Genomic DNA, 24637 nt, shown 5'->3' with positions numbered 1-24637 from the left:
CCACCCACGTGTAAGATAAATCTTAGCCTAGGACATTTCCTGTTTCCGCCAGCACTTTCCAGGCCTATATAAAGTAGATCCAAATCAAATCAGACCCTCTTTTTTCTTATTGTCGCTGAGCAATCGAGTCTGGACTACTTCATTTATTCATACTCTTAAGAGGAATACCTGGTGGTAAGCCGAACTTAATCACAAGTTCCATCTTAATTACTTTTGTGCTATTTCCATTGGATATTATCATGTGTATTTTGCTTAGTTCATTTATATTTAATTAGTGCATTGTGTATTTCTCACTGGCATAAGTAGAAAACATAAACATGTCTTATGTAATCTATTAATGCTACGTTGCTCAATTGATCGTTGATGCAACCATGTATATATTTGTACATCGTATTTTATTTCCTTTATCTCGGTTGACCGCCTTGATAATGTTACTAGCGCACTGATACTGCGTCTAGATAGGAGATATGAGTTATCTTCCCTGTATTGAATTATCTCCTCTTTAGTCATTTCACTCTAACGAGAGTTGCGCCGCTTGAACGGTCACCCTCTCCATTCAAGCGCGCTCCATTGTTCTCGACCGAAGGTCATATGTAAACGAACCGTCTTGGTCGCTGACCACCGCCCAATACCTCCCCCCCCCCTTTTTTTCTTTCTCTATCCACCTGTGTTGTTTATTTGAGATTATTATTTCCCCTTCTATGTACATTTTTATATTATTACTTTCCCTTTTATGTACATTTTTATATTGCTACTATCAGCCATCTATTTTTCCAATCCCCTTTGTCATCATCTCCCCATTGTGCTCTAAAGCAATTTCACCAATCTGACGAATGCACCTCAGTCGAGGGCATCGATAAGATGCATGAGAGACATGTCCTAACTTGTCTTTATTTATCCGCAGCCTCCCTCAGGTGTCTGCCTATTTACTTGCCTATGTGCTGAGTGCTATTCAGCACTGCACTTTCCTACTGAGATCTGCCTATTTGCTAATTGCTGTTCAGCGTCTACTCGACACTACTCAACTCTACTACTTGGCGCTATCGGCCTTGCCCGCCTATTCAACAGCCCACCTGTCAACTTGTTAGGTGCGACGTTCCTATAGACCCAGATCTGTATGAAACGTCATAGCTACGCCAAACCCTCTGCAACTCACTGGACAAATCCTGTCAACTACGCTGCCCACGGCAGATCAGCTCTGCCCGCAGTATACTTGTGCCCACGGTAGCCGGCCACCCGCCCTACTGTGCCCACTACAGATATTAGAACTTGGGATTGAGACTCCACAAGAACTATATCACCGGCGTCCCTCTATCCGCTAGAGCGCCACCTCCAGCTGCAGAACCTCAAGCCAGGACACAGCCAGCTGCGACATCAACAGGACAACCAGCTAAGTCCGAGGACAAAGTGACATACTCTCTTATTAAATGCAAGAGTGATGATCAAAATACATTACTAATTAGAGATCGATGCAAACCCTCCCCCTTTTCTTATTATTATATGTAAATATTTATGTAAATAAATATTCTTCATTTTAACTTTGTATCTTTCTCTCATTGCTTGTCTCGTTGCGTGCCTGCTTCCGATTTATATGCTGACGGGTTGGGGTGTGATAGCTTTAAAAATAATCATCCCCTAGACATTAAACGCGCCATACACACGTTACATTTCCCCACCTGTCACAGTATGTATTGTTTCCAAGTCTACTACATGTTTGTCCTCGGCTCTTGATATTTTATGATAATATGAGAGTTTCAAAGAATTTATTTATAATCTAAATCTACCACCTGTGGACAATGGTTATGCTTGCCCTGGATGTGGCGAAATATCTAGGTCACAGCTGGGGCTGCGCAGCCACGGGAAATACTGTATTCCTCACTAATCTTCGGACTCTAAGACAAGCCTTATTTATAACTTACGAGCTTTTATTGCATTAACTCCCTTCAATAGTATTTTTGTGCAAAGCTTCTTCCCTTGCGCTATTAGAGTATGGAATGGGTTGCCTGAGCCAGCCAGGAAAACCAGTGACTTGGCGGAGTTTAGGTCATTGGTTAATATGCATGACTAAATGCATGACGCGTAGGACGTAATCATCTTCTTTTTTTGAAGTAACGTTTGTATCATATAAGATAAGATAAGAAAGTAGTGTACATTAATTTATCATAGAGCATGCACCTTAATAGAGCCCCACAGCATTATTCCTTGATAGAGCCCATAGAATTATACTTTAGTATGGCACATTAAAATTAAACCTCAATATAACCTCATAGCATTATAACTTATTACAGGGGTTCTCAACCTGTGGGTCGCGACTCCCTTGGGGGGTCGATTGACGATTTGCCAGGGGTCGCCTAAGACCATCGAATAAATGGATTGTTATTGTCTATTCTTCTATTGCTGCATGTGTGTGTGTGGAAGGGGCCGCAACAGAGTGGGGGGGTTGTAAAAAGGGGTCGCCGAGCATAAAAGGTTGAGAACCGCTGACTTATTAGATCCCCGTAATAGTGCACCACTGTAAGATCTTAGATCCTTAATGAAAAAGAATGTTTGTGATATTTTGATGATATTTCTAGCCTTTAAATCATAAACACGAGATACATTTCGTATATGAATGATAACCAAAGTTTTGTTTTATACACGAACTGTCTTTTTCAACCTTGTCCCAACGTTGTAATTTGATTTGTATTCTTGTGTCTGGACAAAGGATGAATCAATACCACCATAGTTCTTTGACATGTTTTGAACAATATTCAAACTTCAAACTTAAAGTACAAATGTAATAGAAACTGATTGCAGCAAGAGTTCCTTTAATCACAGACAAGATCAAACAGACCAGATTTCCCGTAACAAAAAAAAAAAAAAAATTGGAACGTCGTTATGTGACATTTTATATTAACGTAGGAAATTTAAATAATAATATTGTTGTATAACGGAAGAGTAATACGTTTTATGAATAAAATAATAATTTTTATTGAAGCCAATGTATGTTAGAATGTTTGTTATACAATGTTGTTTTGGAAATAATATAAATAAATTTAACTATTTTGTAGATCGGATTACGTCAGGCAGATAAATTCGGATTGTTTGGTCCATAACCTTCTCGTCTGATTTGTACAGGGGTTAAAAGGATCTATTTTGCACAATTGGGCTTCTTGTCTGGGCTCTGTGAGGGAACATAGTCCTGAGTCCTTCTTTTCCTGACTCCAATCGGATGCTCATCTAAAACGAACGAAAAGTTCGCGTTGTGCCTTGTTTTGTTAAAATGTCTTTCTGTTAATATATTTCACTTTTTTTTTCTCTACTGATTCATACAAGTGATTCATATAACCAATACAAACACATGATTCGTACAACTGGTTATTACAATTGATTCCTGCAACAGAATTTTACAACTGATTCATACAACTGATTCAGCAACTAATTTACACAACTGATTCATACAAGGTTCCTGTTATGAAAATTCTATGCTGTATTGGTTGTCGTTCTTATGTTTACATGTGCTTGTAACTCGCCCGTAAGAATGTGTTCACGAAATGTGTGTTGTGTAGTCATTCAGTGTATTAACTCTTTCTCTCCTAACAGACGATACCAGCGTTGATTCCACCAGAATGTGGTAAATAATTACGGAGAGAAAGAGTTAAAGCCATACAACGCAGACATGATTTTCGACTCCCTGTTATCATTACGTTCATAACAATAAGCTTGAGACTCCCTGTTATCATTACGTTCATAACAGTTCCATTTAGGAGTACCAAGAACAATCTAGAGTCTGCAATTAATTGTCCCACCAGCCACCTTTCCCCACTATTATTCCCTTTTATTTTAAAGCGACCTTCAAACGCCATTACACATGTTTATTATGTGTTTCTGTTGCATTTCTTTGTCAAGATTTTGTTAGATGGAATTTTTTTAAGGGATGCTATTACACTGATGACAAAATTTTTAAAAGAACAATATTAGTACACATTAAAAAGGGTAAATGTTATTACATAAAAAGGGCCACCACTGGGAATTCGTTCAATACTATTAGGACTTGGGATTAAAAAAAAAAAAAAGGTAAATGAATGACAATGGGGGCTCATCGATTCCCCGGTGGCTGGCATCACTCTGATTGAAGACTTCTTCTCGCTGAAGCACAATACAGTGGTAATGAGTCAATAATCCCGGTCAATGAAATACTTTTTTTATACTCCAAATCGATTTCTCGTACCTTCTTCACCTTCAACTATCCATTAGTCTGTAGGAATATAGGGGCGCCACATAAGATTTGTCGACTATCTTTCTCCATTCCTCTCTGTCTTTTGCCTTGGACAGAACCTCTTTCAAAGTCCATTCTTTTCTGTTGTCTTCCCCTTTCTCATCCCTTTTTTTTTGTCTGCTTCTTCTACCTTTTCCTGGTACTGTTCCCTGAAGGAAGGTCTTTGTAAGCCCCGAAGACCTTGTAATATGGTCATAGACTTTTAGTTTCTGTTTTTTTACACTAAATAGCAGGTCATCGTGGGGTCCAATCACTCCAGAAACTCTGTCTCTAATCTCTTCGTTTGTGATGCGTGTTATTTTAAAATAATACACTAAAAACGTGATATTACACAAAATCACTGATCCGCAAAAATAGGAGAAAATCCTCGATCGCTCAATCGAGAGGAAAAACTAATATGTCTTAATACACTAACACACTTACTGGGGGGTCATTAACTCTTTCTCTCCTAACTGACGATACCAGCGTTGATTCCACTAGAATGTGGTAAATAATTACGGAGAGAAAGAGTTAAAGCCCTTCAGCATAAAAACAAAAATCGCTCAAGTCATCACGAGGAAAAAATTGTTACAAGGGAGAACGGGCTTACAACAATCTATACAAGCCTGTAATGAAATACTATGTTCTATGTTTACATTAATCTGTAAGATCCATATTACATTTTTCTAGCTACAAAATGCGATAGAAAAAGAAAAGGAAAGATACGGAGAAATATGGAGCGATATAAGGGAACTAAAATAAAAAAATATGAATATTGCAAGAAATGTTGAAATAAATAAAGACGCCATATTGAAAGACCCCTGATCACAACTGGATAATAAAAATTACGTTGCGCTAAAGAGACTGCAAAGTTTATTTTACAACGCTAATAAGTGCACAAAAATTGTTTTAAACCTTTTTTTTTTAAATACATAGCTTATCAACGCGCCAAAATGTCTGTTCACCAGAAACAAAAATAAATTGCTATTTATAGTTATTTGTCTTAGATGGGAATTTCCGATTCAGGTCACATACATTGTATCTCGTACTTTAAACATGGAATTGGGAATCTCTATAACACTAGCGACTTTAATAGGTATCTGACATTTAGCTGAACTCAATGTAGGTCAGTAGTTCTAAGTGTAAATTTTGTTTTTTAATTTCTTCTTTACAGAAAAAGTTCACAGTCTTTTTGGTCTTGTACAAAAGTAAATCATCAATCGCGTGATAATTGTGTTACGTAATACTATAAAATGATCTATTTATTCGTAACTGGGAGCGGGCGTGGTGGCTGATTGAATAAACGTTTGGCTTCCGAACCTGAGGTCCTGTTTTCGGATCTCGGTGAAGACTGTGATTTTGAATTTCGAGAATTTTAGGGCGCCCCTGAGTCCAACCATCTGTAATGGGTACCTGACTTAAGTTGGTTAAAGTAAAGGCGGCTGCTCGTTGTGCTGGCTACGTGAAACCCTGCTCGTTAACCGTTGGCCAAAAAAAAAAAAAAAGATAACCTAACTGGGAGCAAATGTTTCTCATAGCGTATAAAATAATAATATGAAGTCAGCGAACAAGATAACAGCACAACAGTTTTGGCTTTCAAATTCTACAGCTCGCTGGTGTATCTGGCACATTTGGTGAAGAATTGATTAGATAGTTAACCATAATTGACTATTTTAAATATATTTGGCTTCACTTTATAGCCTTTGTTAGACTTCAGGCTGGTGGAGATTGGATTTCTAGAGTACACAGTTGATAGTGTGTTGGCTGCTATTTAATAGCAATGGCATCCTGTGAGGCAGTTAGACTAAAAAACTGCTGATCTAAAAATGACGGGAAATACTAACAAATATATATATATATATATATATATATATATATATATATATATATATATATATATATATATATATAAAACGTACAACTTAAGTTTGGTAAAAGTAGATAAACTAAGATATGATGTAGACAGACAGACATAGAACGAACAGACAGACAGACGGACAGATAGATAGATAGATAGATACATAGATACATCGAATAAGAATAAAATATCGATAATCTAACTTCATACAGAAAAATGTATTGACGTCAGTACAAAGTATTCGAAAAAAAAAGTGACATAATTTCTCTGAAGCAATACAAAAAGTAATCGAGCATGAATCCTAGACTCTCTAAAGTCACAAACTCATTTATTTGTAAAACAAAAAATACAATTTGGAGAGGTTAGTTTAAGAAAAAAAAAAGTCTTGTGTGAGTTATTTCTTTTGGGTGAAACGTCTTTAGTCTTTACTGTTAGTTTCCGTAATATAAAATACAAAAATGAAACTGAAATATTTCAGACTGTGGTGTATTTTTTTTTTCCTTTATAGATCTAAACAAATTTGAACACGTGCTGACAAAATAGATTTCTGAACATTTTTGCCATCTGTAACAAAATATAATTGGAAAAAAAATTCTTTTGGTTTAAACTAACGACAATCAGGGGGCACGGCGGCTGAATGGTTAAGCGCTTTGTTTCCGGACATTGGGTCCTGGGTTCGAATCTCAGTGAAGACTAGGATTTTGAATTTCGGGATATTATAACTAGTTAATTAATTAATTAATGGTGATTAATTATTGTGTTTGATATTGAAAAAGGGAAATGCATGCTACGTAAAGAGTGAAGTGGGAAGCGTGGTCGAGAGGCTTAGTACGCTTGAACTTGGCTTGGCTTGGCTATGAAGGGGGCTCGAGGTTCGACACCCGAGCAGAGTTGTGTTTACTGAGCGCCTAAAGGCAGCACGGAAAACCTTCTCCAAGACACCCTTTTCTCCACTGGTCCACAAATGAGATTGGACAATAGCGCTCTGATATGATATGATATAAGTATGAAATTAGCGCCATATAACAGCTATTATTATTATTATTATTAATATAAGTGTCTGTAAATATTGTAATAACTTAAGGGAGGCAACTCAACGAGATATATGTGTTTACTTACAAGAGGACATGACAAACACATAGGGCATCTGCCTTGAGCACAGCATCTTCATCTTGGTTCTCTCTCTAATGTCAACATCCTTCCTAGTCTAGTCACTAATGGTGAGCACCTTCTGCACTATCTTGGATGGCGGTAAGAAAAGCAGGGTTATAACAATATGGAGTTTTCACCTTTAATAATTTTGTACTTTAAAAAAAAATCCATTCCCCTTTCTCGAATTAAGTTGAAATTTCGCATAATTTTTCATAGTCTGTGACATACATGAATGGACCAAAAAGTTAACCGTATAATTAATTAAATAGAAGTAATAAATTAATTTAGTTTTTATAGAAAAGAGATTTTATTTACCAGTATTGAGATATTTACCAATGTTTTTTTTAAGTTCTTTCCCTTAGATAGGCTTTGTTCAAAAACAAAAGATATTTTGTTTATTTTGCTACTTACATTAAGTACATAAGTAACCTGTTAGTATACCCCCCCAGTCTTAGCCATACACTTCACTTTATCTTGTGTGACTGGTGAGGTCAGCACAACCTTAATGTTTTATTGTGTGCTGAGAAGTAAGATGGCAGTATCAGTTGTCCAATAAATGTCTAATGTCATATCCGTTACGATACACTGTCACTGGCGCTGACAACTGTCGAGATGACGGTATCGATCTGACAACATAAGCTCGAAACTAACTTAAGAGGGGCCACTCGATACTGACAAACTAACAGCATCAGATCTGCTTTCTCACAGTAGGAAATCAAACCTTAACCCCCCCCCCCCTATTCTCTCTTTTTTTTTTCTCACCTATTCTCTCTCCCCCCCCCCCGGCCCTCTTTTTTTTTTCTCCCTCTAACAGGATGGAGAGATGTGAGAGCGCGTGCTAGGGCTCCTCAAGATGTGCGAGAGGTCGGGCGCTGGAGAATTTATGGCGTCGAGTAATGGACAGAATGATTTCTCTCTCTCTCTCTGTTTTCTTTTTTTTTTTTTATATTTGTATCAAGATCTGATTTTTTTTTTGTTCTTCTCTTTCTTTAATCTCTCAGTGCATTTTGGATAAGCTTCAGTTTTACTAAGATACACATCTACGAAATTAGCATTCATTATTTCAGGACTTTTGTGAGAAAAAATAAAACAACTTGATGTTTGAAATTTCACTGGAAGTTATGGTCTAACTGTAAAAAATAGAGTGTTTGGATCTGAAAATTTAAAAAAGGTTCGTAAAACTTTAGGTGTCAGATTTGATTGTCTTTAATGTATATTTTTACAAAACTCATATTAGCTTACTCCGTCTGTCTGTCTGGGTAAAATGTTTACCTGTTTTTTTCTCCCACTTCCCATTTTTGGATTAAGTTGAGACTTTGCTTAATTATTCATTGTCGCTGACAACACTTAAAAAAAAATTAATTAATGAATAAGTCGTAATTAATTAATTTTATTTTAAACGGAAGTATAATCTTCTAATTTAAAAATGGAAATTTAAAAAAAGTGGGTCAAAATTGCGAATAAAAAGTCGTTATCGGCAAATTTCACCTCAGCGGTTTCGATTGTAAAAGGTGCCTGATAGTTATAGGCACACGTAAAGCAGTCACTGGTTACATTGTCGCAATTTTTCGTCCACTGTAATTAGGAGAATTATATATACGTCAGTTAATTAGTACACGAATGAATCTATTAGGGCCCATAGCTTTTACACATATACGTTTCTTTTCGCCTTTTTAGTCTTAAATCTTTGACTTTAATTTTCCACCACTATTGTCACTCAAACAACGTAACAGTCAGATAGAAAGTTTATGAAACAATTGAAATGATGTGTGTTACACCTTGGCCTTACCATTGGCGTAGAGAATTCAAACAGTTGTGTAATATTATTGTTTACATACCACCCACAACCTCATGAATTATCTCCAAATAGCTACAAAAATTACCACAAACTAAAAAATTACTAGAGTTGTTTTTTTTTTATTCCTTTATGTGCTGTCACCAAGCATGAGATTGTGTGCAAAATTTGATGACGATTGGATGAGTAGAAGAAGTAGAAAAATGGTTTAGGAAAATCCAAATATAAGATAAGATAAGATAAGATCATTTTTATTAATCGAATCAAATGGAAATTCAGTTTCACTACAATTGACAACCTCAGCGTAACTACTGGAACAATAACATTATAGATGCAAATACGAACAGCATTCACACAAGAAAAACATACACACACATAACCAGCGCTTTATGAATTAGACTTCTATGAACTTCTCGCTGACGACAGATGATCTTGTAACACTCTGATTGACAGTGGGATGAAGCAGTTTTTAAATCTTTCTGTTTTAGTTCTAATGGAAAGGAGACGACCACTTCGTTCAGACCTTATCTTATCTTATCTTATACAATAAATAAAAGCGTTGTACAAAAAAAGGCCTTATTGAAAAAAGTGCTGAGCTAATGCGTCCAATGGATACCGATGTGCCGATACATGAGGGATCAGGGTATGCCAGGTATGCCAGGTCGTAGCACTGTATAACGCTAGCTACCTAAGAATCACCAGTTCCTAATTTTTCCTCAAGGTTGACTCCCGAAGCCTTTCCTAGGTATGGGTATAGCTCCAAGGCAGCAGAGGTAAAAATTCTGAGTTTAGCTTCTCCTAGGTGGGTAGCCAGCCAATGCTAACCGAAGCTTGATGGTTTAGGCGCCAGTTCCTCGCCTCTGCCCTTTCCTCTGTCGGTGATAAAAGTTCCGCCGGACTCAATACCTGAGCCACAAGTGAATCCTAGGAACTAGACCGAGACCAGTCGTGATAGTAGGCTTAAACACTGACCTGCTACGTCACAACGTGTGGCCAGAGGAGACGACTGGTCTCGGTTAGACTCTTGGTTAGACTCCTTGTCATCGGCCATTTAAGACTCATGCCTTTGGAAGCATTTTATAGGTGGTGGTGATTACTTCCGGCCATTACAGCCACTGCCCTGTTGGCCTACTGTTATTGATGCCTTAAAAAAATATTTCGTATTTGATATACATATTTGCTATATGGGTCGCAGATGGATTTGTGGACATTTAAAAGAAAAAGGGGGCGGTATTTTAAGATGTGTATGAGATACTATAACTTATCAAGATACTATCACTTATCAAGATACTATCACTTATCAAGATACTATCACTTATCAAGATACTATCACTTATCAAATATGTAGGCTAAGAATTAATCTTTCTAACCACAAAATCCCTCTGAATCTTTTTAATACTATACTTTATAGTTATTTTTGTAAGCGTTTTATTATTATTATTTAGAAGCTAGTTATTAGTGTATGAATTGTATAATACACCAATTTATAATATAGAAATGAAACTAGTAACTTGCAGTATTTAAAGCTACACAATAAAATTTGTTTTAACCGTAATGTTCATAGATTTAAAATGGTGAATTTTTAAATAACTATGTTTACAAAAACAGATAACCGTCACAGTGCTCTGCCTCATTGGCCAGTAGGTCTCCAAGGGCAATGGCACGCGACTTTCTTTCGTCAGCCGTCAGTGGCAGACTAACCACAGTTTACAGTTTTGTTACAGTGATGACCCACTCGGTCACTGTGATCTTGAGAGTGGAATACATAGCTCTGTATATGCCTAGCTCTCTCGGATTCTCGATGTCCGTATTATTAGAGTCTTGAAATAAATGTGTCCCTTTGTTGTTATTAGGTAATGTCGCTGCATGGTCGAATGGTTTGCGTTCATCACTGTCGTTTCCATGCTCCGGGACTCGAACCTTGCCCCCTCCTTCCCCCCTCCTACCGCGAGAAGGGTTAGGATGTAAAGTATGTAATCTTCAAGTATGAAGGACGCAAACATCGAAACGTAAAACAAAACCAAAACAAAATTACATTGAGCATATGGAGTAATCAGCAAGCCATATTTACAAGCTTATATCAACTCAATCTGTCTGATACAAATCTAGAACAATGTCGCATATCTTGTACGAGTGTCCCCAGCTCCGAGAGCTAAAAAGGGGGGGTGGACGTGTCTGAGCAGTCACTCGACTTGTATGGTAGCTACGAGGCATTACGCCGAACGGCCCAGTCTCTTGCCAGAGCACTGCGGGACGATTGAATCATTCCATTTTTAATTACAGTTTCTGAATTTTACAGGAACATTTAATTGGCAGCCATATCTCTGTAGTGCCTTCTATATTCGCATTCTTTTTTTTTTTTTTTTTTACTGAAGACACAATTTTGTAAATCTATTTTTTTCATGCAATTCAATTCGAACATCTCTACGTCCCACTTTTATGCTCTGTGCCCCCCTCCCCTAATTCTACGAAATCGGCCCCGGGGGGGGCCCTTAAAATAACTGATCAAAAATAATTACCTGATTGATGAGTCTACGTCTCTGTTGTCTCACTCAATATAAGCTTTTTTATTTAAAAAACAAGTACATGTTTATATTTAACTTGTTTAAGAATTCATTCCATTCCTCTAAATAAATCTTATACTTGGTGCATTTGATTAAAAAAAAAGTATACTTTTCTTAATCTCACTGCCCTCCCAATCACACTCTCTCATTCCTTCAACCACCCACGCTCTACACATCCCTCTTTCCTTCTCTCTTTGTTTTTCTTTCCATCAGCTTAACCTCCAAGACTGATGAGGCTTGTATATCTGCAACATGTTTTCATTGCCGCTTCTCTAGATAGATTTCGGACTGTCTTTGTTTCGTGGCGAGTAAGAGTTCTGTTTAATCTAGAGTGGCGTCATCACTTCCGCTGTTCGCCCACGAATATTTTTAGCACGTGATCTCTATTGATTGGTTCTACTTTTTTTTTAGCCATTAAGACATAGAAGCTATAAATAGGTTTGCAAACATTTTATCAGTTAGCTCCCGTTATATGTTGAAATCAGTTGTTTTCTTAATTAACCTGATTTCGACGCCATCTAGGATTGTCGAGAAGCAAGCCTACATTTGCAACCCTTAATGCCAAGTTAATTTTGTTGAAATCTTTAATCAGTTACGATTCTTCGATTTGTTTATTGGTTGCCCTGAGTAGGACATGCTATTGTAATCATGCCACCATTGACAAAGGTGTTGTTTATAAATGGACCATCAATTACTCTCACTTTGGGAAATGTTTTCTTTCAGTCTCTCAAGTCCCATGGGACTTCAAGATTACGGTATGTTGTTTTTTTTTTGTTTTTTTTTTGCGCTAACTAATCAAAACATGCCATTTCGTTCGGTGCAGTGGCGTAGCTAGTGAGGAGGGGTCCAAATTAAAAAGTTCTCAAGTCATTTAAGGGTTACCTCAGTGAATGTCCTATTTTTTTTACTTCAAATATTAAATATTACGCCAGTGCCATGTCATCCCCACATTTCACATAAAGTCAAAAATGCTGGAGAGTATTGATCTAGATAATGTTATAGCTGTCTTTGCTGCACAGAAAGCACCATGTGAGGCATATGAATCTAGATTTGTCACTTGTGCACTATCTTGCCAATAAACTACTTGTTTACAAATGCATTTCTTTGCGCAAAATAAATCTAGCTTTTGATGGATTTGAAAAAAAAAGTCATAATGATTTTTATAGTAAATTTTAGTTATATACTGTACCTATTGAAATTTAGATGTATATATTTATTAAGTAAATTATCTCATGCCATGGCGTCGAATATCAAAATGCAAGGCCCCTCAAGAGGTCAAGCCCCCATGGCGTTCAAATCACTAGCTAGGCCACTGGTTTGGTGATCTAATATGTGTGGAATAAAAATGTGTTATCACCATTCCTCTTTTCAGCTCGGAAAGTCTTCATGGGTGGGTGGACAGTGGTGGACACGGATATCGAAAACAGCTTTTACAATTCTTATAGAAATAGGACAGTATCTTTGGACTAAAAATTATTACTAGCTAATTGGTCACACTGGTAAAACTTTGGTTTGATCCTAATCATTTATATATAATATAATAATCTAATAATAAAAAAAATAACCTAGCAAAACATGAATTAATTCGAAATTAACCAATTACTGAAATGATTATTGGTAATTAATTATTTAGTTCGATATTGAATAAGGGAAACAACTTCTATATTTTTAGAGATATAGTTGTAAGTGCTGAGTTAATCCCCTTCGAAAAGCTTTCCTTATGACGGGAAATTGGAACGGTTTTATATTTTATATTATATATATATAGTTATGTTACCTCAAGGTAGCTATTTCTCTTTTAGACAGAGATCGTAATTTGCGTTTGTGTATTGCGACATGTTTTGTTGCGTCAACAAGGGGAGATTGCTATGTCGTCTGGACGTGTTGGCTTTCCATGTATCAGCATCTGTATCTCATTTACTTTACCGACAATTCGAGGCAAAATGTACAATGTTCCTTGTATTATTTCTACTTCTGGTTTAAATATTGGAGAAAGATTCCTAATTTAATGAAATAAATATTAAATAAGCAACCCTTAATGAAATATCACGCATAGCCAAAAAACAGTTTCTAGATAACATTTTTGTGTGCGTGGCCATTGTCTATGTCACTGAACTCGGGAAGAGAAAGGGGCTTAACCTAGTCATGTGATCGAATCGTCATTGGCTTCGAGAAATAGTCGCCCTTGTTCTCGAACTGAGATAAAAGGGGAAAAAAAGGCTTGTGACGTTATTTTGATCTATAAATCAGTAGGTCAGAAGAGAGATGTATCAGAGAGATGTATCTCTCTTTGTTTTGTTGTATATTACACGGTTCGGATGTCACTTCAGAGTTGAAGATCATTGAACCACACCTTCCGCAATACGGCTGGGCACAATGATAAAAAGACTACAGAACCTGAACCATTTAGACGACTGTACAGAGCGCATAGTGCATGGTTGCCTGGATGTGCGGTTTTCGCGCTGGACTGTCGTTCAGATTTATCGATGGTCCAGGGTTCAAACCCTGCCCGCTCCCATCCCCCGTCGTCCTGCGGGAGGTTTGGACTAGGAAGTAATTATCTTCAACTCTGAAGGAACATCCGAAACATGTAAAACATTTTACAGACAAACATATTACACGACCTGGCAGGCCCTCTAGTAGACTCTAGGCTTGTACATTACATAGATCAGAGAAGAAGTCTAGTGTCAGAGTTTAGGTGGTACAATTAATTTATAATACTGTTTTACTATTCGATTATTCTTTTTCAATCTTTTTTCATATTTCACAAAATGACTTTAAATGACTATTCTTAAAGTCGCCTGCTGGAATGTCGGTAAACTTTGGGTCAGCATTAAAACAGACAGGACCGGCTTTAGTTATTTCTGTCAAGTCGGATAACAGGTCTAGGCCAATAGGGTATGACTTGCTATGCCGGGTTTACCCCCCCCCCCCACCTCATCGCTGATTATTAACTTCCTTTCGGGGTTGTACTTTAGTCATGGCTCATCTGCCTGGGCACCCCTAGCAATCAACTTATGAAATAATTACCAAAAGAACGAATAATACAAATAGTAACGTGTACTAGTGACTAACGAGATGGCATATAACAAAGCAAAATGTTTAATGTAGTAATGATATGATGTGGTATAAAGGATGAATAAATATTAATAGTATTCACAAGGTCAAATACCAGTTATACATTATATTCAAATGAGATATAGCACACCTTAAGCTCGGTGACACAACTAGACTGGAGCTCACGAAGCCCGCACCCAATGCCATGGATGCACGGACCATACCAAAACAAATCAGGCTTGACTATTATAACAGAGTCCCAAGCCTGCGTCCCTAAACATGAAAAATACGCATTCCTTGAGACCGCCATTCACAAGATTATATTATTAACGATTTTAAATCTACAACGCGAAAAATAAAGCAAAATAAACTAACTTACCTAATACTTGGGAAGAAAACAACAAAAGAAAGCTCCAGCAAAAGATCCGCCATACAAAGAAAGTGTGTGGACTAGAAACATGACAAGCGTAAGTGTCAATGTAAAAAAGAAGAAAGAGATTGATGTTTATTGTTTAAGAATATATAAATTAGATGTAGAGTAATCTATAAAGTTAGTTGCAATTCAGCTTGGTAAAGACATTTCTTGTCGTTGTACTATGATACGGGAAGGGGGGGGGGGGGTGACTGTGAGCGAGATCAATCGTCATTGAAAGCCTGATCACAGACCTGCAACGTCACAAGCTGTGGGCAGTTTAGACCGATAGCTCGTTGACACGTCTCAGGTCTGTACGGCGTGGCAATGAGCTATTGGTCTTAAAAAAAGCCCACAGGCTGTGACGTAGCATGTCAGTGCAGAGGCCGTAGGATCTTTATCACAGTCACCCACGAAAGGTCTCGCTGTGAGACGCGAGCATGGGAACATCTGCAATGTCAAGGATTGAAGTGTTTGTAGCCGCCCCCTTTTGTTATTTGAACACGTGGATATAAAATGCACGGGTGAACCAAAGAAATGTATTCAAAGGCTTAATTTAAATTTTACCTAGTTAGTTAGAGCTTGTAGAGCCAGACCAGGAGTTAAAATGTGTAGGGAGATAGGAGTTAAAATCTGGAAAGAGAGATTTAGAGACTAAAGAAAGAACTGAATTTTGTTGTATAAATACACATTGAAAATGCTACAGATTGTGCTTCTCTTCCCTGGGAAGCGTGGTCGAGAGGCTTAGTACGCTTGAACTCACAGCTTCTCGCCATGAGGACGATCGAGAGCTAATGTTCCAGCCGTGAATGTCGATATCGCATTCCTTGAAGGAGTTCTTGAGAGTGTCTATGTAGCGCTTGTATTGGCCTCCTTGGGAGCGCCATCCTGCACACAACTCCCCGTACAGAAGTTGCTTGGGAAGGCGATTGTCTGGCATGCGTAGTCTCAAGATTTGAAGCAAGAAGAGTGGCCAGGGCGAAAGAGCGCCGAACCAACAGAAAGCTGAGAGAAGAAGCAGGCCTACCTGCAACTGGTCTAACCCACCCATGCCACATATGCGGCCGGCTTTTTAAAGCGGAATTGGACTTTACAGTCATCTTCGAGTCCATAGGAAATGAGAAATGTGCTCATCTTTGACCACGAAGGAGGAGCTATATTTATATACGCTTGAACTATGAAGGGGGCTCGAGGTTCAACACCCGACTCGAGCAGAGCTGTGTTTGCTGAGCGTCTAAAGGCAGCACTCCCCAGATACCCCCCCCCCTCCCACTGGTCCACAAATGAGATTGGACCAAAGCGCTCTGAGCATGCTATAAGCCTGAAAGTAGCGCTATATAAAAGCCATAATTTATTTATTTATTGAGCACAAAACTAAACTAGTAAATCATCAACAATGAAATAACTTCGCATCACAAAAAAAAGTGTTTAAAAATAATAATATTGTTTAAAAATAATAATTAATGCTAGAATTACTTCATAATGAAAGTCTGTTTATACCTCAAAATAAATCTACTCACACTACGTGGATAGAAAACCAACCAGCAGACGTTGTTCGGAGCTAATTTAAACTCCCGCCTAATGACGTCACCTAATGACGTCATTAAAGCAAACTTTGTCCTCGGTTGTGCTGTCAAACGTAATTACTGGCCAAGACGCGGCACACAAAATGGAGACTTACGCAGATGAGAAAAAGGGACGAAACTTAATGTCCTCAAGGCCTCGTTCACGCGAAGGGGACATAAATCCGTATCGTTTCTTCAGCTTCATCAGCAGACGTTGATTTGGCGGTAACTTTAGAACCAGTTCTAGGACAGCAGTTTCAAACTCTGTTTCCTATACATTAACATGGCTGCCTGGTCGTGTGGTATACGCGTTGGACTGTCGTTCGGTTGTCTCGTTGGTCTAGGGTTCATACCCCGCCCACCGCCATCCCCTGTCGTCCTGCTTAAGTTTTGGACTAGGAACTAGATTATCGTCAACTCTGAAGGAACATCTGAAACATTCTTACAAACATAAATGATTATAATAATATTGGTGATGCCTTCGATTCCGAAGGTTAAGGATAATTGAAGGGCCGGATTTACACTTGTTACAGCCCTATGCTAATAGAGATATAAGGCCCCTTGTAAGGCCATTTTTACTTTGGGCTTTTGATTTAAAATATCCTTTTGTTTTTGTAGCCCTAAGCTATAGTTTATTTTTGCCTATAGGTAAATCCAACATTGGATGACTGAAGTGTTTCACAAGCCTCACAAACCCAGTTACGACCTGGATTTTATTCCACACCTGATGCAGACAAAGCCGTTGTCCGCCGGAGATCTAATTAAGTTTTCCTTACGTCGTCTGCGTTAGTCTTCTACTTCTGCTAGTTCTCTGGGTCTCAAATGTGTGTACCGCGGCCTTTGTGAGAGCACTCTAACTGTAGCTTTCAATGATGGACAAGAACTTTACTCTATGCAAGTGTTATAAAATGGTTACCTGACATTTTTGTGGGGAAGTAAAGCTGTTGGTCGTTGTTCTGGCAACATGGCACCCTTGTTTACCTTCGGCCATAGAAACAGATGAACTTAACATCATCAGCCCTGTAAATCGCAGAGTCTGGGAGGGGGACTTTACTTTTACCTGCGCTTTATATATTGTAGAATAATTATTTTATCTTTGTATTGTTAGTACTTAAGAGAGAGACAGAGAGAGACAGAGAGGGAGAGAGACAGAGAAGGAGAGAAAAAGAAACATAGAGAAAGAGAGGGAGAGAGACAGAGAGGGAGAGAGACAGAAAGGGAGAGAAAGAGAGGAGAGAGACAGAGAGGGAGAGAAAGAGAGACAGAGAGGGAGAGAAAGAGAGAGACAGAGAGGGAGAGAAAGAGAGGAGAGAGACAGAGAGGGAGAGAAAGAGAGAGAGACAGAGAGGGAGAGAAAGAGAGAGAGAGAGAGGGAGAGAAACAGAGAGAAAGAGAGGGAGACAGAGAGGGAGAGAAAGAGAGAGAGACAGAGAGGGAGAGAAAGAGAAACAGAGAGATGGAAAGAGAGAGAGATAATATATCAACAGTCGATAGTTTCTCGAGTTCAACGTCAAATCATTTTTATTACTTTAATTCTTATTCTCCAGTAATCAGTTTTAGTTACTTGTAGCGGACAACCAAAGAGAATTATCCTTTGCATCCAACACTTCGATCACAAGGCTCTGGAGGTTGATCAATACACTCTATTATAAATCGTACTCTCCAGTGCTGTGACATAATCAAATGTTGTTTTTTATCATTCCAAAAGAAATCTATGTTTCTTATGAGTTTTGTGTTTCAACAATGCAATAACAACACAAATGAGGTCACATCTACACAGCCTGATGCTAAATTGCAAGGTTCAGTTTGTTTTATTTCGCATAGTTTGTTCTAGCAGAAAATTAGGATTTCGTTGTTTTTTTATATAAAGCTGATTTTTTATGGTTTCAAGAGGAAAGCTGAAGATCAATAAATAACCTCAAAGACTGGGAGAGAGGGGGATAACAAAGGGACAAAGAGAGAGAGAGAGGGAGGAAGGAAAGGAGAGACAGAGAGAGAGGGGGGGAGTGTGGGAGGGAGGGAGGGGAGGAAGAGATAAAAAAGAGAGCAATGGAGAGACAGAGAGACAAACGGAGAGACAGAGAGAGAAAAATGGAGAGATAGAGAGAGAAAGAGAGAAAAAGAGACCGATGGAGAGATAAAGAGACAAACGTAGAGACAGAGAGAGAAAAATGGAGAGACAGAGAGAGAGAGACAGAAACAGAGGTTCAGTGAGAAAGAGAGAGTTTGACGTCCTCTTATGAAGACAAAGAGTTGAGAATGGGATGAAGGTCGTCAAGGTCAACATCTTGCACTCTCCATGGTCCATGAACTAACCTTTGACTTCAATGTAGCCCAACTGACGTTTTATAGAGCGAAGACGTGTCCACCTCTGACAACCATACAACTCAGACTTTATTTCAGTTGACAATAAATAGATCACAGACGTGTCCGCCGCGGTCCAGCAAGTGACTCGGACTGTACTTCCGTGGATATTGCATTTTAACATGAGTTACAACATACAATGTATGTGTCACAGGTCTTAGAATAGATGGCTGCCTGGTCGTGCGGTTTGCGCGCTGGACTGTCGTTCGGATTTATCGACGGTTGAGGGTTCAAACCCTGCCCGCTCCCATCCCCCGTCGTGGACTAGGAAGTAAACTATCTTCAACTCTGAAGGAACATCCGAAACATGTAAAACAATTTGCAACAAAAAAACAATTTAGAAAATTGTCTTACCGCAGGATTCGTTGTTGCAAAAACATATCAGGCTTAATTTGAATGCTTCAACTGTTTTTTCAGTTGAAGTCGCTTGGATGTTTAATCGTACTGTCATTATAATCATCGATGCCTAAAAGTCGACCAGAAAATAAAAGCATGCTTCGAAAACAGAAACTGTACAATTTTAAGTCATGTTTCTTGATAATTTTCAAAACCTCTCAGAACTTTTCCCCACACTAATTTCGTATCAAGCTGAAATTTAGAAACCTAATTTCTTCTACCCGATAACACAAGAATCAATTTTAAAATATTAACCGATTCGGTTGTTTTAAAATATCAAACAAGGGAAATAAATTGTACTTGACTTATGTCGTGGTATAAGTTGAATTGGTCCCCTTTAAACTTTGCTTACTGACTACAGACAACTATAAAATCTTCCAGTTTCATAAGTACTAATATCGATTAATGTGTTAGGGTTGAGGAGGATAGAGCCCTTGAGTTCGAATCCAAATTGTTAACATTTATTTTTATAATTGGATATGATAAGCGATCACATTAATATTCTAATATTCTATAGATACCCATTCTTTCCCACACTATTTTCCCAACAGGTCCAGACAAGTGATAGGAATCATAAGATCATAACATATTGACAAAGCTAAAAGCATGAAATTGCGCTAAACAAAACAATTGGTAAAAATATTTCTAATCGAACAGATTTAGTATTGTTAGTCTAGATCTAGATCTATTACAAATTGAATTACATGACTTTTAAAAAAATTCTTGTTTAACAGTACATCCATATTTCTGGGTCAGTCTCTGAGACCTGGTCTATTCCTTTGGCGTTCATCTCACAACAAGATAAACACCAGCGTTTCCTGACGTCTGCTATTAAAATGTCACTACAGGCCGCGTGAATGTCTCTTTAAGATTCCTGGGAGCAAATAGAAAAAAAAAGAGATTCACAAATAGAGAGAAAAAAAAAGATTCACACATACTGTAGTGTAGCTGAATACATGTAAAGTGATATATATGCTTAAATATAGGTATCTCTAGCTACTATAAGAATAATGTTAGTTTTCAAATGTTACGCTGTATGATATAATATTAAGTTAACAATGCAGCTAAGTTGTTCTCTTCTCCAAGTTTTTATGCCAACTAAAATTATGAGTTGTTTATTATTCATTCACATCTCCAGTTTTCTTCTATTGCGAACTTCTTTCTTGTCTACTCTGTTTCTGTCATTCTTTCCTGTTCAATGTATGGAATAAGAAGTGAGTTTTTACATATAAATAGAGTAACATCTTTAGTTAAATCACTAAATTTAGAAAGCTTTCAGAATAGAAGACTTAAAAGTAAAGTAGCAATTGTACATAAAACACTGAACCATAATCTTCAAATACAAAATCACAAATTTAATAAATTTCTCAGAAAGACACAACGATAACGGTGACACTCCTCATCCCATATGCTAGGACAAATTTGTACAAATACTCCTTCTTCCCTAGCGCTATTAGAGCAGGGAATGGCTTGCCTGAGCTAGCCAGGAAAACCAGTGACTTGGCAGAATTTAAGTCATTGGTTAATATGCATGGCTAAATGCATGACGCGTAGGACGTATTCATCTTCTTTTTGAAGTAACGTCTGTATATAATATAAGATAAGATAATATAAGATGATTGTGAGTCTTAGCAGAAAGAGAGTAAGCTTTCTATTTGTATGGCTGTGTCAGGGCCGGATTTAAGGGAGGGCAGAAGGGGCTAATTCCCATGGGGCTTCCACGTGATTAAAGCCTTTACATTTGACGACTTGTTTTATTACTTTGAACACAAGGATGTTAATCTTTTCAAATCACAGTAAGCTTGGGCTGCGTGGTGGATGAGTGGTCAAAAGGCTTGGCTTTCAGACCGAGTTTGAATCCCGGTTTACTATTATGATTTTGTCCTTTGTGACTATCATTCTACCCAACTGTATTCGTTAACTGGCAATCTTTTGGGAAGTAAAGACGGTTGGTCGTAGTGCTTGTCAAGGCGTAGGTTAAACAGGTTTAGCTATGGGATGATATAATTAACCAGTTACCCCTACCTCGGTAGTCTTATGTCTTAATTAAATGACGACAACAAGTACATGTTAAACAAAACTTTAAATAAATGGTAAACCATCGAATAACAATATTATATTTAATGCTGAAATATGAATGGATAATGAGTGTTAATATACGTTTAAAAATGTCTTAAAGTAAAAATTATGCAAATTTAACTCACCTAACGCGCGCACATATAATTTCGGCTGAATGTCCCAGGAACTCCAAAATTAAACATGACCACGCGCAGCCAACCACCACTAATCAAAGCCCAGTTCTACCTGCCCAAGACCTGCCTCAATCACGGCTCCAAAGTCGGTGTAAATAGTAGACAGTACGGCTCCGAACCTAACACCCTGAAACATAGAATAGGCCAAGATCTAGCAATGCCTCTAAACCTAGAAAGTTCAAACAAGACACGCCTACCAGTATATCGAACCTGAGAGGAATATCTGTGTACTTACGAAACTCTATAACTGGGAAACAGTGGACGCTGTAGTACAGAAGGAACCCACAGACGGGACATCATCACAAGAGGAAGTACAGGAAATGAAGGCGTGACGTCTTACACACACATACACGATTCTTGACACCAAATCGCGCAAAACACCAAACTAGTTCATTCACCAAAAAAAAAAAAAAATTAAAAAAAAAAAAATAAATAAATTTTGAAAAAAAAAAAATAAAAAAAAATGAAAAAACAAAAAAAACAAAAAAAAACAAACAAAAAAAAACAATTTTGAACAAAACAACAACAACAACATGTGTTCACGACAGAGCTAGGTATTGTATAAATAAAGCCGAGTCCAGTGGAAGCAATCATCTTCAGCATCTTTGTGCACTGCGGGCAAAAGATATGGGTGCTCGGATTGGTTCCAATAATCGCTGTTTGAGCACCACTGTGTGAAATCAATAGCATAGAAAGTCTGGCTCTCTAACGGTCAACTGGTCAACGCCCGAAGATCATCGTTGCTGACCTGGAGAGATAGGGCCATTCGTTGAGATTTATTTCTTTAGTCCAGCTGTGCTTCCGCCGATTTTCTCGCATGAGTAGCTTCCCAATTTTTGATCGGTCAGAACTGAAGCTAGACACCACTGGTCACTCACGCCTGATTAGATGTTTATATAATGAGCTTGACCTGTGTCTGACTGAATAGATAAGAGATTAAAAGTGAAGAATCAATGACTAGCTTACAATTTGTCTTTTGAATGAAACACTATATTCTTTAACCTGCTTGAGCTATTGAATGATTAAGCTTCAATTATAATTTCTATACATTAGTGCGCAAGTAAACATTATACCAGCCTCGTTTTCAAAGCGAGGTCGGAGTGCTCAAACAATGGATAAGGTAAACAAAAAAAAAACAGCATGTCGCTTTTTACAATTCCTCTATTCACAGGGGAAACTCTGGATTGACAGTTATAATTTTTCGAAATATTTGAATCAAAAATTTAATTTGGTCTGGATTTCTACATCTTGAGCAAACATTCGTCAGCGGGTATTCCCGCATGTATTTGTCAAAGAGTTAAATAAATAAATAGGCTTTCAAAACATTTTGCACACGGCCTTCGAAGTTTGGATCTATGGGCTTTGCTGCATTAGCTTGATCCATAGACATAAATAAATACAGACTGGCCGATTAAAGAGTTTTATGAAACGAACATTTGTGACTTGCAATTTTGTGTACTTTATTATACAGCATTTATGAGTAGTATAAAAGTTAATCTATTTCTATATCTATTTCAGCCACACACCTATATATATATATATATTGTAAATAAGGAGGCAGTGTAGTTTTGTTTAATCTCTAAGAATGAAGATCATGCAATTTTTCATAATTCGGAAATCCGAATACAATAAATATACATGTTTTCAAGTTACATGAAGTTACTTCCTTCGGCCAGTCTATATTTATATATGTCTATGGCTTGACCATGATTTTTTTTTCGTGTGTGTGTGGTAGTGTGGAGGTCGGCTGGGGCAAAAAGTGTTCCATTTTTTTATTTTGTCTGTCAGTCATTAGTTATGAGGAGTAGAATTGTAGCTCTCAAAAGACACTAGCGTCATAAAGAAAAAAAAACAACATGTTACTTTTTATGACCTAAACTAATCTGTTTTATACTTAAGTGGTGGGATACTGTTTTACATAACCATTTAGATCAGACGAGATCAATTAAAGAGATAAAAGTACGTGTACGAAGCCGAACTGACAGTCAAATTTATGGGTGTCTTCCAGGGCAGAGGTTCTCAAACGTTTTTGACCAGTGAGCCCCTTGATAGAGTCAAAACTTACCAACGGACCCCTAAGTGAAAACGCTACATAAATGCATGTTACATGAGTTACAAAAGTATAAAAAAAAATATATATCACATTTTGTTGAAGGTATGTTTATTGAGATTATAATAAAAATAAAATAAAATCGTAGAAATATTAATGAATTGGAATTGTTGGGTGCTGTTGTCACTTTTCAAAACAAAAGACAGGACTACACAGCCATGTTCGAGTTTATAGGAGTTAAGATTGTCTGAATAAAGCTCTGGGTCCCTGTAGAAAAATAGTTTCACTTATGTATTCTGTGTACATGGGGGCAAGATGGCTGAGTGGTTAACCACTTGGCTTTCGAACCTGGGTTCGAATCCCGGTGAAGACTGGGATTTTGTATTTCAAGATTTCCAGGGTTAACCGTGGGTCAAAGAAACAGATGAGCTGACATCATCTTCCCTATAGATAGTAAGGTCTGAAATGGGAGCTACTATGTTTACAGAATATAAATATAGAAGATAAAGAAAAAAAAAGTCGGAATTCCCCAAAATGTCTTCTTGACTATAGCATGGAGGCACAATGCATATTGAACAAAAGATATCAAGCCATTTACAATTAGTCTCGACTCTGACGTCACTCTGATGAAAACGAGGCTCCTTAAGCCTTAGGCTTTATTTATCAAAGCCGTACCTCTGGAAGTAGGCTACTGTCCCCATTGGCGTTAAACCATGGCGGTTCGCTTTCAGAAGATGAAAACATCTTATATAGAAAAGTGATGATAACATTAGATTTTCAACTTTTAGAGATCTAGAATCTAAATGTCACAAACACATGTTCCTACGTACGAACAGACAATTCATTGAAAATAAAATGGTCACTACTGGGACCGCTAAATGTTTTACTTATTGAGACATTTGGCTTCTAAATTTTGAAGCATGCAATTTATTTGA

At 37.6% G+C, this 24637-nt stretch overlaps 1 protein-coding gene across 1 annotated transcript in view; it reads left to right on the top strand.

The window, feature by feature from the left end:
- Positions 1 to 8119: 8119 nt before the first annotated feature.
- The window catches only part of LOC106075230 (alpha-1A adrenergic receptor-like), a 112385-nt gene continuing 95867 nt past the window's right edge, over positions 8120 to 24637 (top strand). The window contains exon 1 of the mRNA XM_056018288.1: positions 8120 to 8418. The gene's annotated coding sequence lies outside the window, so the exon portion shown is untranslated. The remainder of the gene's footprint in view (positions 8419 to 24637) is intronic.

Source organism: Biomphalaria glabrata, chromosome 1, assembly GCF_947242115.1.
Source record: "Biomphalaria glabrata chromosome 1, xgBioGlab47.1, whole genome shotgun sequence".
Classification (NCBI taxonomy): Eukaryota; Metazoa; Mollusca; class Gastropoda; family Planorbidae; genus Biomphalaria; species Biomphalaria glabrata.
This window is presented reverse-complemented; position numbering and strand designations above follow the sequence as displayed.